General features: G+C 36.7%; 1 protein-coding gene across 1 annotated transcript in view; it reads right to left on the minus strand.

The window, feature by feature from the left end:
* LOC124366159 (patched domain-containing protein 3) overlaps window positions 1-16803 on the minus strand; it is a 108991-nt gene that overhangs the window by 17764 nt on the left and 74424 nt on the right. The window lies entirely within an intron of this gene.

Genomic DNA, 16803 nt, shown 5'->3' on the forward strand with positions numbered 1-16803 from the left:
TACCGTAAACCGAAAGTACACCAGGTTCAGGTTACTGCTAAAGTTACTTTTACGATACAGGTACTTTACACGTTTATTGTCGTTCCTGGTACAAAGTAATCGGACTCGTTTAGCAGTAACAACAGCTAGAACATGTAACCACACACCATTTTAGGATACTCTGTAACATATGATTGTGAGCAAGTACGAGTACATTGCACGGTTACCGTCGTTTCTGGGTTTAGCAGTACTTTGTTATGTATGATTCTATATCAGTACCGTACGAGTACCTTGTACTGAAAATACTGGGTACAGGTAGAAGCCAAAAGAAATAGTAAGAACTAACCTCACTTTCTTAGCTACTGCGTGACGGTAAAATTCTAATACTTAGTGTTTTGAACAAAATTGAATTATTATATGTGTAGTGCCGGTTATTTCGCAAATGAAAAACATATACAGTTTGAATTTAAACATTTTATTATGATTGAATTCCAACATGATTGTTCTTTTTAGCCGAAAGAAGACTTTAGGCAATCGATTATTTTGAAATAAAATGCTCTTGAGGGGGGGGTCCTGTTCGTGCTCCCCTCCCCCCCACCGTCATGACGATGTGCCCCTTATTTTAGGAATGTATGTAACAATTCTAGAGACTCCTCTTTCATATACATAGATGACTTCTCCAAAACATAAAAAAACTGTCGAAATTGAGAGGTTTACAAACGTTATACGACAACTATTTCTTGATTGCGAGCTGACCAGCGCTCCTATTGCCTTTTTCTGTATCATCATAATGCGCTGTAGGTTACTTGTAGATGATTTCCGGACCGGAAGTCTACAGTAAAGATATGTCTCGGATAAAAACAAATCAAGCTGTCTGCTTTTTTTTTGTCACCAATTGTTTTGATTTGTTTAATTACATATAGACTGGAGGCAAAAACTTTTCTTCTGTAACAGCCACAACATTTGGAAGGAAAATATAAACCCTTCATCTTTTTAATACCCATTATGATCGGTTTAGTTTTAGGTTTTATTTCTAAGTTCACTAGAACCGCATACATGAGTGGTGTTCACAAAACCGTTTTACCTTCTAGACGCCAAACAACTGTGCTACTAGTCATAATAATACTTTATAGCCTCTACTGTATAATAAGAATACATGTCTCATAGGGCTAACAGGGTTAAAATGTGATCTGGAATTCATATTTTCATCTTTATTATATTTCTTTATTACTAGCAATGCTAAATCTTGCGAGCATAATGTTCAGCTGCTGTGCAGAAACGTAATCACTCACCTCTCCTTAAGTTTCCAATGAAAGAAGAATTCATGGGGAAAGTTAGATTAAGTTGATGTACTGTATTTCAAACAAACTTCTAATTACTCGGCATAAAAATGCCAGTTCACAAAAATCAAAATGGAACCAACCAAGATAGCGCTACGCAACACAAGTGAATGTGAATGTGATAGGCATTTCCCGCCAATCGACCAATCGTCCTCGTCCGCGGCAATCAGCTGGAGCCGCGCAGCGACAGGTTACGCAATACCAACGCAACAACAGTAATATCCCTCACGTCTTTGCCGCATTAAACGACTTTTACAGCTCTTCAAGAGTTATAGCTGAGTGGGACACGCTTCCACCTTTCACTAGAAGTTCCATTTCCGATTGAGATTCCTTCCTGACTGGGTGACTCCTCCCTCCATTGTTTTAACGCCGTGACTATGGTTTAATCGTTGCGCTTGCCACACGGCGATTAAAACGCAATTATTGTGTTTACTTAGACATTGCATAACATAAAGGACCATTACCTGGCTTTCTGTTTTCCTAAATGAATGAAAGTTAATAGAATTGGTTGGTGACATGGACGTACATAAAGGGGGGCTTTGGGGCTGAAGCCACCCCCCCCCGAAATTTTAAAAAACAAACATTAACATTTCACATAATAGTTTTTTTTTAGCTGTGACACATTTATGAAGTCTTAAAACTCAACAATTCCCTTGGATAAGAATCCTAAGCTCCTATTTCTCGAAGTTAATTTATACTTCTTAAACCACCCCGTGTGTCAGCCCTCCCACGAAATAATTTTCTATATCCCACTGAATACTGGTATTTGATACACTGCCATGTCAAATTATATCGTGCAGTAATGATTCACGGACGTTACGTAGTATTCGTTTAGAATGTGATTACTTTGCATCCTCCTCACTCACACAATTCTTCTCCAGGTGAGAGGAGGTTTCGTCGGTTTTACTGCAGAGGAGCGGCCTTAATTATCGTGCACTTAGCCCCGGGCACGCGCAATCTCCGGAAATGGCACAAGACAAAGGAAGGCGAGGAAGCCGTACATGACATAACGGTCGTGCGAGTGTCGCCCACCGACCACATACGAAGAGGCGACTAATCAGAATTGTTCACACCTTTCTCTTTTCGGCAAGTGGAAAAGTGATTCATGTTTACAAATAATATTAGGGCTAAGGTCTCGCCGATCCTGTTGAGTGGTATTGTGTTATCATACGCAATGCTAAAACGGAAATATACTCACGAGTTGAAGATAGCTAAAATATTAAACCAAAAATTCACTTGATTTTGTTACGAAATTAAAAACGAAGCTAATAAGATATTAAAGTGATCTGACTCAATTACAACGAAATATTAACTTTCATTTATTTTTCACCAATAATAATTTCAGCATTTCATCAGAGTGATATGCTTGCAGTCTTTTTTGGGGGAACGTCTTTGTTTGACAAACAGGTTTTTATTTTACACATTTTATTACGTGTTAATCTGATGGAATATTGTTTTGTAGCTTCCTTGCCCAGCAGGCTGCCGACCGCCAGGTGTGGTGTATCCGAGGAAGGAAGACGGCTAGACAGACACATACGTAATGGGTGTGATCGCCCTGTCACCGGAGCCGGAGGATCACTAACCTCTCCTACTCACTCGCTCTGTCAGATTGCCAAGGATCGATCACTTCGGCCACAGGATAACTTTACAAGAACCACACTGCCAGTATCAAGATAGTAGACAGTGACGTAAGCACTTGCTCCATCCACAATCGATCTGACCGAGAAATCTATCATTTCACGCGTTTACCGAGGAGTCCTGCATAACTAACTGGTTACACGTGTTGGTCTGCCAAATACCGACCAATTTCGTTTCTGGTGTCATTTCCAAAATTACAAACATTTCAAAATGTTCTGTTGTTAACTAATCAATCTTTGGGGAAATCCAGCGTAGACTGTTCTAAAACACATATGTTTATTATACTGGTATAAAACAAGCTTTAATTGACGTGGTTTTCCGTCAAAATGAACCGAATTCAAAATCTCGATCGATGCTTTTTATTCTTGTGTTTACATAAATTCATTATCTAACCACGCCTATAAAAATGTAATTTTTAAAATCATGTTATAATTTTATTGTCCGACTGAAAATAGCAATTTATTTTGCAACCAGCACTCAAATTCGAAGGATAGATTACCAATAGGTTATTAATTAAGGGGGTGGAGGGAGCAATAGAGGTATACACTGCAACATATTAAGTCAACTTGGTTAAATGAGAGAAAACATTTAAATAGCGTGGATAAAAACAATAAATAATAGTGTAGCTGAATTTCAATTTGAGACGAATTTATGAAATTAGGTTGACTTTCTTTTATTTAAAAATTCATTAAACAAGTCGCAATGTCATTGTGTTTGAGGTGGTGCAGAGAGAAACCCAAAAATAATACCTCAATAATATTGTATTGCCAGTCACACTAAAATCGTACATTTCACAACTACTGAATCATTATCCTCTAATTTAATGTATTTATATTTATATTATAATACAAGACATTATATCGTTTATATCGTTACAAGCCTGGGTTGAGGTAAATAAACTGTCATTTAATGCGATTACACCTGAGATATATTTTATAAATTTCGCATGAGTATAGAAGATTAGTTCATTTTGATCACACTAGTATTCAAATTATTACTTCAGATTTATTTAAATTATTGATAAAATAATAAATAAAAATGCCAGACTTGCAATGATATGCATCGTACTATACGCAAATGTACAAATTGATTTGAAAGGATATGGCAAAGTATTTCTTTCAGTATTTTAAAATAAGATAAGAATATGTCATCTTGTCCACGTGACGCTAAAAACGTAGCCAACGAGAGAGTCCAGGGGGTCCGGACCCCCAATTAAAAAAAATTTTAAATTACTTTTTTAGTAAACGATTAATTATTATTATTTACATAATTCAGTATTTCGGATATGTACTGTTGAAAGATCGTTCTCAAGAAAGAAACAGGTCAAGAACTTTTTTAGGAACAAAATGGGGCCTTACTCTCTGTCCACTTCGGGTAAATATCAGTTATCTGGACCTCCCTTCCAGATCATTTCCTGGCTACGTTCTTGCGTGTCGCATAACAGGCTTCGCTGAGATTGCGTGTAAAATGTCAAGTCTGTAATTCATTCAATTCTTGTGATTTCCTGCGGAGAGACCAACAGAAAGTACAGAATATTAAGTTTTGTACTCCCCCTCACACCCGGCATACAAAAGAGAAATTGAGGTGGTAGCTGCAATAAGGGCTTACACTTACAAACGCTCTTTTTGCTAAGAACGCTTTATTGACTTCCTCTCCCATTTGTAAGCCTACCTAATATCATTTATTCATCTTTGTGTTTTATTAAACTACAATTCTTTGAATCAGCTGATGTTATAAGCTCTTTACTAGAACATATTGTACAGGGTGATTAAAAAGTCAGGACCCCCCTCTATTTTTGTTCTAAAGTTTACATAAGAAGATGTCTTTTGGCCAGTGGTGCACTGTTGAAAAGAAGTTTCATTTGATGATTTTTAAAATGTGTTGTGTCCTCAAAAATTGCAGAATTTTGGGGGCAACTCAAAAATTTCAAATGTAACCTCCTCTCAAGTGACCCCTCATTTGGAAGAGCAAACAACAAAAATAAAGAATGGTGAAAATGAGAGATCGCTATCTCTTTACCATTCAAAGTAATAGCCAGTGTTCCGAGAACAATACTTTTTTAACTCACCACGTTGCCAAGTCAAATCAATTGTTCAAACTGAAGCCCTCCAACTATTTGACAGTGAGACAAGCGTAGGATGAGCTCCTCGTGGTATTTTGTTGCAGGCCTTAACAATCCTGATTCTTAAAAATTCTTAAACGTTTTCTACTGGTGTTTTGTAAAGTTAGTGGACAAAATTCATTACAATTTTTGATGACCTATTATTTTGGATGGGAAAGAGATAGTGATCCCCGGTTTTTACCAATATTTAAGTTTATTTGTGCTCTTCCAAATGAGGAGCCACACCAGGGGGGAGGGTGGTTTACATTTGAAACTTTTTGAGCTGCTCCCAAAATCCCGTATTTTTTGTGGGACTTAAAAAATGTTTAAAATCGTCAAATGAAACTTCCTTTCCACATAGCACCACTAATCAAAGTATATCTCCTTATATAAACTTTAGAAAAAAATAGAGGTGGTGATCTGACTCTTTATTAACCCCGTACACTCGCAGAATGCTACATGCTTATATTAATTAGCCCTCTCAATGTGTACAGTGGTTTGATGCAACGTCCATCCTCTTTTAAAGTCAAAGACAGTGTATAGAATGTCTTGCTATTATAGACAACGTTAGGATTTCCCGAACTGCCAACAACAAAAATTGAATTTGTTCAGGAGTGGTCACTTGTCGACCTGCCCAGACACCACAGGATATTCAGGAGTGCCACGTGTCGACCTGCCCAGACACCACAGGATATTCAGGAGTGCCACGTGTCGACCTGCCCAGACACCACAGGATATTCAGGAGTGCCACGTGGCGACCTGCCCAGACACCACAGGATATTCAGGAGTGCCACGTGTCGACCTGCCCAGACACCACAGGATATTCAGGAGTGCCACGTGTCGACCTGCCCAGACACCACAGGATATTCAGGAGTGCCACGTGTCGACCTGCCCAGACACCACAGGATATTCAGGAGTGCCACGTGGCGACCTGCCCAGACACCACAGGATATTCAGGAGTGTCACGTGTCGACCTGCCCAGACACCACAGGATATTCAGGAGTGCCACGTGTCGATGATTACACGTCTTGTAAATCCGCAGGAAGGCCAGTCTGCCGCAGACCTGTCGTCCTCGGGGTTTGAGGTTTCACTGCTCGTTTTAATTTATCTGTTTATCATGCAAATGCCCGGACGCGCTCCGAGAAGATGAAAACAGGAAGGCCGTTTTGTTGAATCTAGGTCATCGACCGTCTCGAGTCCTCGACATTTCGATTAGAATGCCCGCGACAGCGGTTCTATTGGTGTTTCTTCAGTAATAAAAGACGCGTCTAATTTAAGTCTAAGTATTGTATAGGATAAGATGACTATTTTGTAAAGCAAGCCATCAACACGTTGGCGGTGCACAGAGGGCTACGTTTAAAATACCTTTAAGGGGAAAGGGACGTCCCTATCTCGCCCATGTTATTTTGGTAATATTTAGGTACATTTAAAAAGCAAACTAAAAGTGCTATGACTTTGAAACTTTTTGTAGTATAAATACACATTGTTCTAAGTAATTTGATGAAGTATTATTTTAATTTTTCAAAAAATAAAATAGATAATAAATTTTTTTAATGTTAATACTTTTTACATATTTTTGGTTTGATTAAATTTAATAAAAGAAATACCAAACACATATTGGAGTTTTACTTCATCATTTTGTTGCCTGAAGTATTCTTAACAAGCTATAAAAGATTCAGATGAATCCATGTATATTTGGCTGAGAAAAGTGTACCTAACCCTTATAAAAATAGGTTTTCGGAAAACGAACAAAATGTCACGACTATACCTTATAATATGTTAAATGACAATGTAGACTTACATTAAAATGCTCCAGGGGCATAGGATGGGTTATCTGCTTCTTCATCATCTTCTAGCTTCCTTTTATTATTTCTTCTATTTTATTAATTATTTATTTGATTTATTTATTTATTTATTTGATTTATTATTTATTTATTTTTATTAATTATTATTATTTTTATTCTATCCTTTTATTAAACTTTTTTATCCTAGGCATTGTACTTTAGTATTATCTATACACAAAATAAACAACAACACAAAACAAACTTCACAGTCACTAACCAAACTTAGTGTCAGAATAGCCAAAAACGAAAGGAACAGCCAAAATAATAAACAATCTACAATGAAACACAGCTGACTTCTGCTAGGAAACAAAACCATAGAAACCTAAAGTAACTAGATCATAGATGTTCAAAAAATAATAGGTTATAAGACATCACATATATATACCCGATACAAAACTTGTTTTACTGGATCGTTGACTACATTAGTTGATAATAATTCAACGAAAAATTAGTGTAACGTTTCATTTATTATTTTTTTAAATTATATATATAAAGTTAATATGCTTGTATGTGGTATCAAAATGTTCAGAATTAAACGGAGTATTTTACTAAATAAAAATTTGAACAAGTGAAAAAAATAATATTTTTGACGTCCCTGTCCCCTTAAACTTAAAGAGAGGTTACGACTATCGATCTTTGACATCTGTTTTGAAAGTAATTAAAACTGAGCAACCAAACACAAGTAATTAATAAATAAAAAATTGCAGTATCTAATATACACTCACAACAAGTTTTAAATTGATGCTGGGTTTGCGTGAAATCTATTATGACGTTTTCATTCTTTATTTATAGGCATTACCTATTCTTTTATGTATTTATCTTTACCTTATATTCAACGTTTAACGGGTTGTTATTGAAGAAGAGAGAGCCTTGAATTTACATGGGGATATTACATTATAAGAGGATAGAGAAAAATGAACTGTTTCCTTACAAGAAAGGAAACTGGTACATAGGTCACATAATATAACATGATATTACATTCATTGCAATTCACTGGCAGGTTGGGTTTATTTCTTACAGAACATAGCTTTATTAATTGACTATAACTACCCATACTGTCTATAAATCTTTACTACGACATATAGGATGCTAGGTTTGTAAAGTAGGCTGTTAAAATCACACGGAAATTAAGTTTCTCTTGTAAGGAGTAAAACTCACACAGAAATGAAGAGATACGAGTATATTGGTTTTTAAGTTTTGTCGAGGCTAGTTGAGTGAACGAAAGGTTAACGGGCGCATTTCACAGTTTTAGGAAAATAATTTTTAATACCGTATGTGAATTTTAAAATATTAATTATAACTCCATGCAGAGTCAGATACTTTATCCCTCTGCAGTACACCCCACAGAATAGCCCAATGGCAGCTCAAAAGTATTCATTCCGCGATAAATGTGTTAAGCAATTTATAACAAAGCATATGTCTCTCCAATGTCCCTCTGCAGTACACCCCACAGAATAGCCCAATGGCAGCTCAAAAGTATTCATTCCGCGATAAATGTGTTAAGCAATTTATAACAAAGCATATGTCTCTCCAATGTCCCTCTGCAGTACACCCCACAGAATAGCCCAATGGCAGCTCAAAAGTATTCATTCCGCGATAAATGTGTTAAGCAATTTATAACAAAGCATATGTCTCTCCAATGTCCCTCTGCAGTACACCCCACAGAATAGCCCAATGGCAGCTCAAAAGTATTCATTCCGCGATAAATGTGTTAAGCAATTTATAACAAAGCATATGTCTCTCCAATGTCCCTCTGCAGTACACCCCACAGAATAGCCCAATGGCAGCTCAAAAGTATTCATTCCGCGATAAATGTGTTAAGCAATTTATAACAAAGCATATGTCTCTCCAATGTCCCTCTGCAGTACACCCCACAGAATAGCCCAATGGCAGCTCAAAAGTATTCATTCCGCGATAAATGTGTTAAGCAATTTATAACAAAGCATATGTCTCTCCAATGTCCCTCTGCAGTACACCCCACAGAATAGCCCAATGGCAGCTCAAAAGTATTCATTCCGCGATAAATGTGTTAAGCAATTTATAACAAAGCATATGTCTCTCCAATGTCCCTCTGCAGTACACCCCACAGAATAGCCCAATGGCAGCTCAAAAGTATTCATTCCGCGATAAATGTGTTAAGCAATTTATAACAAAGCATATGTCTCTCCAATGTCCCTCTGCAGTACACCCCACAGAATAGCCCAATGGCAGCTCAAAAGTATTCATTCCGCGATAAATGTGTTAAGCAATTTATAACAAAGCATATGTCTCTCCAATGTCCCTCTGCAGTACACCCCACAGAATAGCCCAATGGCAGCTCAAAAGTATTCATTCCGCGATAAATGTGTTAAGCAATTTATAACAAAGCATATGTCTCTCCAATGTCCCTCTGCAGTACACCCCACAGAATAGCCCAATGGCAGCTCAAAAGTATTCATTCCGCGATAAATGTGTTAAGCAATTTATAACAAAGCATATGTCTCTCCAATGTCCCTCTGCAGTACACCCCACAGAATAGCCCAATGGCAGCTCAAAAGTATTCATTCCGCGATAAATGTGTTAAGCAATTTATAACAAAGCATATGTCTCTCCAATGTCCCTCTGCAGTACACCCCACAGAATAGCCCAATGGCAGCTCAAAAGTATTCATTCCGCGATAAATGTGTTAAGCAATTTATAACAAAGCATATGTCTCTCCAATGTCCCTCTGCAGTACACCCCACAGAATAGCCCAATGGCAGCTCAAAAGTATTCATTCCGCGATAAATGTGTTAAGCAATTTATAACAAAGCATATGTCTCTCCAATGTCCCTCTGCAGTACACCCCACAGAATAGCCCAATGGCAGCTCAAAAGTATTCATTCCGCGATAAATGTGTTAAGCAATTTATAACAAAGCATATGTCTCTCCAATGTCCCTCTGCAGTACACCCCACAGAATAGCCCAATGGCAGCTCAAAAGTATTCATTCCGCGATAAATGTGTTAAGCAATTTTATAACAAAGCATATGTCTCTCCAATGTCCCTCTGCAGTACACCCCACAGAATAGCCCAATGGCAGCTCAAAAGTATTCATTCCGCGATAAATGTGTTAAGCAATTTATAACAAAGCATATGTCTCTCCAATGTCCCTCTGCAGTACACCCCACAGAATAGCCCAATGGCAGCTCAAAAGTATTCATTCCGCGATAAATGTGTTAAGCAATTTATAACAAAGCATATGTCTCTCCAATGTCCCTCTGCAGTACACCCCACAGAATAGCCCAATGGCAGCTCAAAAGTATTCATTCCGCGATAAATGTGTTAAGCAATTTATAACAAAGCATATGTCTCTCCAATGTCCCTCTGCAGTACACCCCACAGAATAGCCCAATGGCAGCTCAAAAGTATTCATTCCGCGATAAATGTGTTAAGCAATTTATAACAAAGCATATGTCTCTCCAATGTTAAGCAAATGAAACCACGACCGTTGGGGAAAAAATCTTTACCTATTTCTTAAAATATATTGAAAATGACTCAGTTAAGTAAATTTTTTTGTGAAAACCTATAACCTAAGGTAACTGAATGCACAACAGAATAAATACGAGTATAATTCGATAAAAGCAAATTAAGTGTCCAAATTTAGCTATTTAAGTATATGTTCGAACACATTTGCTGTTATACTGGTTTTTGGAAATTCCTCACCAATATTTGAAAGCAATTGAAATTTTGGAGCTAATATTATTTTTTAATACTTAACATAAAAAGAATTCACAATGAAACAAAATATGATCCTGTCTCTTAGTGTCTGGAATATAATTAACATAATTCGTCATTTGGCAATTTTATGGGATATTTAAAATGTTTAGAATCCTCCAAAATAAAACCGTGACACATTGTCATAGTCATCCTGCGTTTCAATAGATTTTAAGCAAATTTTTAATTGGGAATTTCTAGGAAACTCCATTTCGAGATAAAAATTAGGCTTTCTATTTTTACACAATATATTGAATTTGGGGTTTCTAAGAGTAAGGGACATAATATACCCGATCATGAAACGAGAAGTTATTTGAATTTTAAATCGCAACTTCCCGTTTATATGAGTTTCCTCTCCGACGTTGGGGAGGTGGCCACTCCCCAACTCCCCTGGAACATACAGCTCAGCACGTCTAAAGAAAACATTACAGTACAACACGTGTATTGCGTTATCTACGACACTGCTTACTACAAGTAGAAAGCCTTGGCCTAATGATAAACACTAGTCTAACATAGACCGAGACAAAAGAGATTTCTACAAAGAATGGGTTTCTTCCTTTACAGAAATTTCTTTAAGAGTGTTCACTACCACACATGAAACCGCCGTTAAGTGTATTGTAATGGCTTGTTTTACGGCTGTAAACTATCAACGACACGATTATTGTACTCGGTGAGAAATTCCAGTCGATTTGTATGTGGCAGATCTACTGTGCACGATCTTAAAGTTCCACATACTCTGATTTGTTCACATTTCATTATTAATGGCCACGTCATTGCGTACATTCTTTCGTAATATTGAAAAAAATCCCCATTTTCAAACATGATTCTCTTTCCATACAGCTTTTAAAAAATACGTTTTTATTGTCGGACAAACGTATTCATAGTTTTGATTCGCAGTTAATTGTTTTAAATGACGCCAGGATTACTAGAAAAAACGTTCTACCAAACCATTTTAATCACTTAGCCAAAGCGCGATAAAGGTAAATGGGAACAAGCGATGGATGGTAAAAGAAGTGCCTCTCAAATGAGACTAGAGATTTTCCCAAAGATCAACCTATGCTTGCGTCATGTCCAAGCTTTTAGCCTAATCTAAGAGAATGTGGCTGAGTTAAAACCACAACGAGCGGTTTGATGGCAGCAACAGCCTCCGTCGCGGTCCAAGGCTCGAAAAGATTTGACTGTTTCTGACACTTTTGTGGTCTCCCAATTATCAGCCTTCGTTTTATACAAAAAGCATGTTTTTTCTTTGGATTTGAAGTAAATTCTTGGATATTGAAAAAGGTACGTTTTAAAAATAATTATATGGCTGATTCGAAACTCCCAATGCTGATTGACTGGCAGAAGAGATCTGTTCATCAGCGGAATTGAAGACAGCACCACAAAAACCATGTCATTAGATGTAACAGATCTCTGCTGCCAATCAATCAGCATTAGGAGTTTCCGAATCAGCCATATAACTTATAAAAAACGTAACTTTCTTCAATATTCAAGAATTTAGTTTAAATCTTAAATGATGTCAACTTTTTAGTCAGTGTAATATATTAACCTTTAGTCAGCTGTATCAATACTGTTAGAATGTGTGTTACCATAATAGAAATCAATATTCACTTATACAGATTAACAGAGTTATTCGCTCTCCAAAGTATATTTCTACTTGACGTTTATAACCTTTTGCTTCAAAGAAATGAGTACAGTACACCTCAACATAGTCAGCAATAACCGTTTACGTCGAGACATTTAAAAATTAAATTAATTTCAAAAAGAGTTACAGGGTTAAGAGGAGCTCTTCAGTTTGTAAATACCTTGTATGTAAACATAGCATATGTCGGCTACATGTTGATGAGTCTTCCTACACCGATTCGAACTTGAATTTGAAAAAAAGAGAAGGCTCAGTGCCTTAGGAAAGTAAGAGCTCTTACCATACAATATCATGGGATCCTATTGGTGGCACATATTGAGACATAACAGTTCAATTATAATCAAACGTTTCAAAATACTACATTAATACTGACTACATAGAATACGAAATGACAAGCGCAAATTATTGGTGAAGAAAAACTGGTAGAATTAATTTTGAAAGTTGATAAGGAAATATGAATGGAGGAAATCAAAATTCAAGAATTTAAGTGAAGCGAAGACAAAAATTATAGAAAAACCGCGAAATGCTTAGATTGTTCCAGTAGGAAAGTGTTCCAGTCTCAGGACCATGAGGCATGACTTGGCCAACAAAACCTTCTATGTTTGAAGTTTATTTTTGACGATGGAAGGATTGTGAAGGAAACAGGATTTTTCCGGACATTTGCCATCGTTCAGTGAAACAAAAAATCATGAGCATGAACGAATAATAAAATATTAAAAAGGGCCAATTCCGGCACCCCGTCCTTTCTATTGCCGCCATCTTGTTTCTGCCGTGACGATTGCCATTTGCTATTGGCCTATGTTCAGTCATAGCTGGTTGGTCGACGAATGCTGTACTGTGACCTGTATTCTGTAGTTCTGTTTTCATAATTAGTGTTGTGTTTAGTTTTTTATGAAGTGCATGTTTTAGAGTAGACACACAATATGGTGGTTGCAATTCCTGACAGGCGTGTCACAACGCTCTGGTATGATTTGTTCATTTTAACCTAGTTTGTAATTGTGTGTTGGGTTAGTTATTTACCTGAAGAAGAGATCAGATTGCAGATCTCGAAACGATGGCAAATGTCCGGAAAAATCCTGTTTTCTTCAAAATCTCCTACGCCTCCCAGCCTCCAGGCATCGACGCTGTCTTCAGCTGTTTCCGCAGTGGTGACGACAGAGAAGACGTCACGTGACGGGAAAGTGCCGGAAGCAGGTCGCCATTTCGTCAAGTTCCCACGACGCGACGCCTCAGCGTGGATCATGGTTGTAGGATAGTAATTGCCCCCAGCCACCAGAGAAGGGCGCTTTCTCCCGTCTTCCGGCAGATTGATTAAACTGATTATGAAGTATTCGGTATTTTGCGCGTTACGCGGCAGAAGCGTGTAGACGAGATCTGAGTAGACGTGGTACGGATTACTAAAAGCGATTTGTAGCAGTCGCAGTTACAGCCATCATGCCGTCTACGATTAGACGTGCCGTGGTCGTAGCGTGTCTCTTCCGCTGGTCATTTTGAAATTCCTGATTGACTGTGGCAGACGCCCTAGTGCGCGTTATGGCTTGCGAGAAGACTATGAGAGAACAACTCTAAGGAACACTCAGTATAGAGCCACAGAATGCATAAATGAGTGTGGACAACCTTGGCGGAAATATCTCATTAAATGTTCTCTAAATGTTGAATTCAGGATGGTTACGTGTGTCAGAAGTGAATGTCTTAGACATTTTAAAAGCTTACGACAGACGGTGAGTTATGGCGCAACGTCGTATACCTCTCTCTTACTGTCCTCAAACTATATTGTAGGGAGACACTGAGTCTTCTTTTGTACCTCAGATTTACAAAATTACATGGTTTATTTATAATTCAGTAAATTAGGCTAACATTTTATCGAAGTAAAAGTTTCCGAATAAATGCCACTGATTTTATTTAATTAAAGTATTTTAAATGGTTTTAAGAAGTGGAGCGCTCAGGAACATAGTCAGCCAAAGATTTCAAGCTGGAAGTGCCTTATTATAAGAAGAGCAGGAAAGTAAATTTGGTAATGCTCGACTGTTGTCTTATTTCCTAGGAGCTTACTTAAATGATATAACTAAAGATGTGTGTGAAAAGGCAACAACAGTGGTCACGGCATTCAGCAGATTGGGTGGGAACGTAGTGGTGCAAGAGCAAGCACAAATGACTTCTTACGTCTAATGAAAGTGATATTATTCTGTACCGCGCAGAAGCATCATTACGTGCCATTAGAATAAAGATCTACAGCAAGTGAAAACTGGCTTTGATTTGTATTAGTTGTGTAACTAATAAAATCATACGCACTGGTGGCCAAACACGGGGCAACGCTCTAGGGTGTCAACCTGTTGAAGGTTGAACCTGTGAGGTTGTAATGATTGTTACGGGTATCATCTGCCTCGAAGCGATGGTTATTGAGAGATGACTAAGGTATGGGCAGGGAAGGTGTAAAGAGGCAGTTGCCAGGTTGAAAACCAAGAGCGTGGCAGAAGAAATTGGGTGAGGGGGATGAGGTTGGACTTAAAGACTTAGAGCGGTCGCGACCATGATGATTTGATTTCTACGTGTCGGCTCCAGTCAGGGCATAGGTATTTCAGAAAGTAACTTCATTGGATGGGAAGGTCAGGTCAGCTCAGATCACGTATTGCCTTAAGTGGAGAGACGGTGCTTATCACTCGTTCTTCGTGTGTAGAAAAGAGGGTTCTTAGATTCTTACCTTAGCTATGCATCCGAACTCCGCGATGTGGCGATGACGAGCAAGGATATCCCAGAGTCCTTCGTGTGAACCTTGAATAGATATACTGAGATAAACGTCTAAAATAAAGTAATTCGCTTCTTAAGAAACGCAAGAAACGCAGCTCTAATGGTAGCGGGATTGACATTCCTATAATTTGTTAGAAAGAGTTCCACACTTATCTATTGACTTAAGGTCAATATTATTTGATGATGATGAAACCCTAATAATTGAAAAAGTAAATAGGTTGAACAATATTATAGGTCAATTGATAAAATATTGAGTTTTAAGGACAACTTTATTATGGTTGATTTAAGGGTATCCTTTTTGCGTATTCTAAAACAGCTTATTTTGTATTTATAGATAGTTCTTACAAAAACTGAATTCCTATATGACAACTATTATACTCGATGAGATTAATATAAATGGATGGAATAAACTAAAATTTCATATTAAAATTTCGAAAACTTAATCACTACCCGAATAGCCGCAATTTTGTTTTTTTTTCACTTAACTATTTTAAATTCGAGAACAGCTTGTAATGAGTTAAAATTTGGTTTATTGCTTTATAATCTAAAGGCTTTATTACATAAAAAATTGTCAATTTTTTAGAAGAATTACTTTTGAAATGGCGTCTTCCTAAAAACTTTAAGCGTAATTATCTTAGAAACAACACAGGATAAAAAGTCACAATTATTATATTTTAATTAGACAATTTGGTTGATAAATAAGGGATATAATGCCACAATAATCAGCTAATTAAAGACTACATTGTTGAACTGTGGTGATAATATCCTTAACTATTGCAGGATTTATGTCTGTTTTGATGGAAATATAAGAAAATAAATAATGTTTTTAAACCATATAAAAAAAACTTATTTTTTTAAAAAACATTCGAGGTAATATAGGTATATATTTTAATGTGGTAGATGTTTGAAGTGAGATGTTTAACGTGTAAAAGAGGTCGCCGGGATCCGGCTCCGTCAAGGATCTTCTTTAAAGAAATCAAACTGAAACTACATAAACCATCCTGACTGTGTTTACTCCCATTACTGTAACTCACTATTATCACTACTATCAGTCAAGTAGCGAGTTAATATCACAGACTAAATTTAGTTTTAATACATCACAAGCATGTGTTACATTATTCAATAAACTCTGTATCTAAATATATAAAAATATAAAATAAATAAAAAAAGTTATGTAAAAGACACATTGTTTTGTTTAAATTTATGAATTTAGAAATTCAAATTAAATAATTGTACGCTAACTACAAAGTAAAAATCCTGTTATGTACTTATTTTATTCAACACATTGTTTTGTTTAAATTTATGAATTTAGAAATTCAAATTAAATAATTGTACGCTAACTACAAAGTAAAAATCCTGTTATGTACTTATTTTATTCAACACATTGTTTTGTTTAAATTTATGAATTTAGAAATTCAAATTAAATAATTGTACGCTAACTACAAAGTAAAAATCCTGTTATGTACTTATTTTATTAAACTCATTAAAACATTATTAAAGGTTATTACCACTTAATAAATAAAATTAGGTTGGCTATTAAAAGGATTATAATAATACTAGCAGTTACCCGCCACTTCGCACGAAAAATGGTAGGCTTTGTACGTGTATGTACTTGCACTGTAGTTGGTTCGAGTGAATTAATTATATTTCCGACGCCAATGGCGAGTTTGTCTCCTTGCCACGACCAAGAAAATATGTTAAAAAATCGTATATTTATTTATGGCCGTTGCAATTTACTCCTTCCTTATTATATAATTATTTTCCACAGTTGATTTTTTGA

The sequence above is a fragment of the Homalodisca vitripennis genome, chromosome 7 (genome assembly GCF_021130785.1).
Source record: "Homalodisca vitripennis isolate AUS2020 chromosome 7, UT_GWSS_2.1, whole genome shotgun sequence".
Taxonomy (NCBI): domain Eukaryota; kingdom Metazoa; phylum Arthropoda; class Insecta; order Hemiptera; family Cicadellidae; genus Homalodisca; species Homalodisca vitripennis.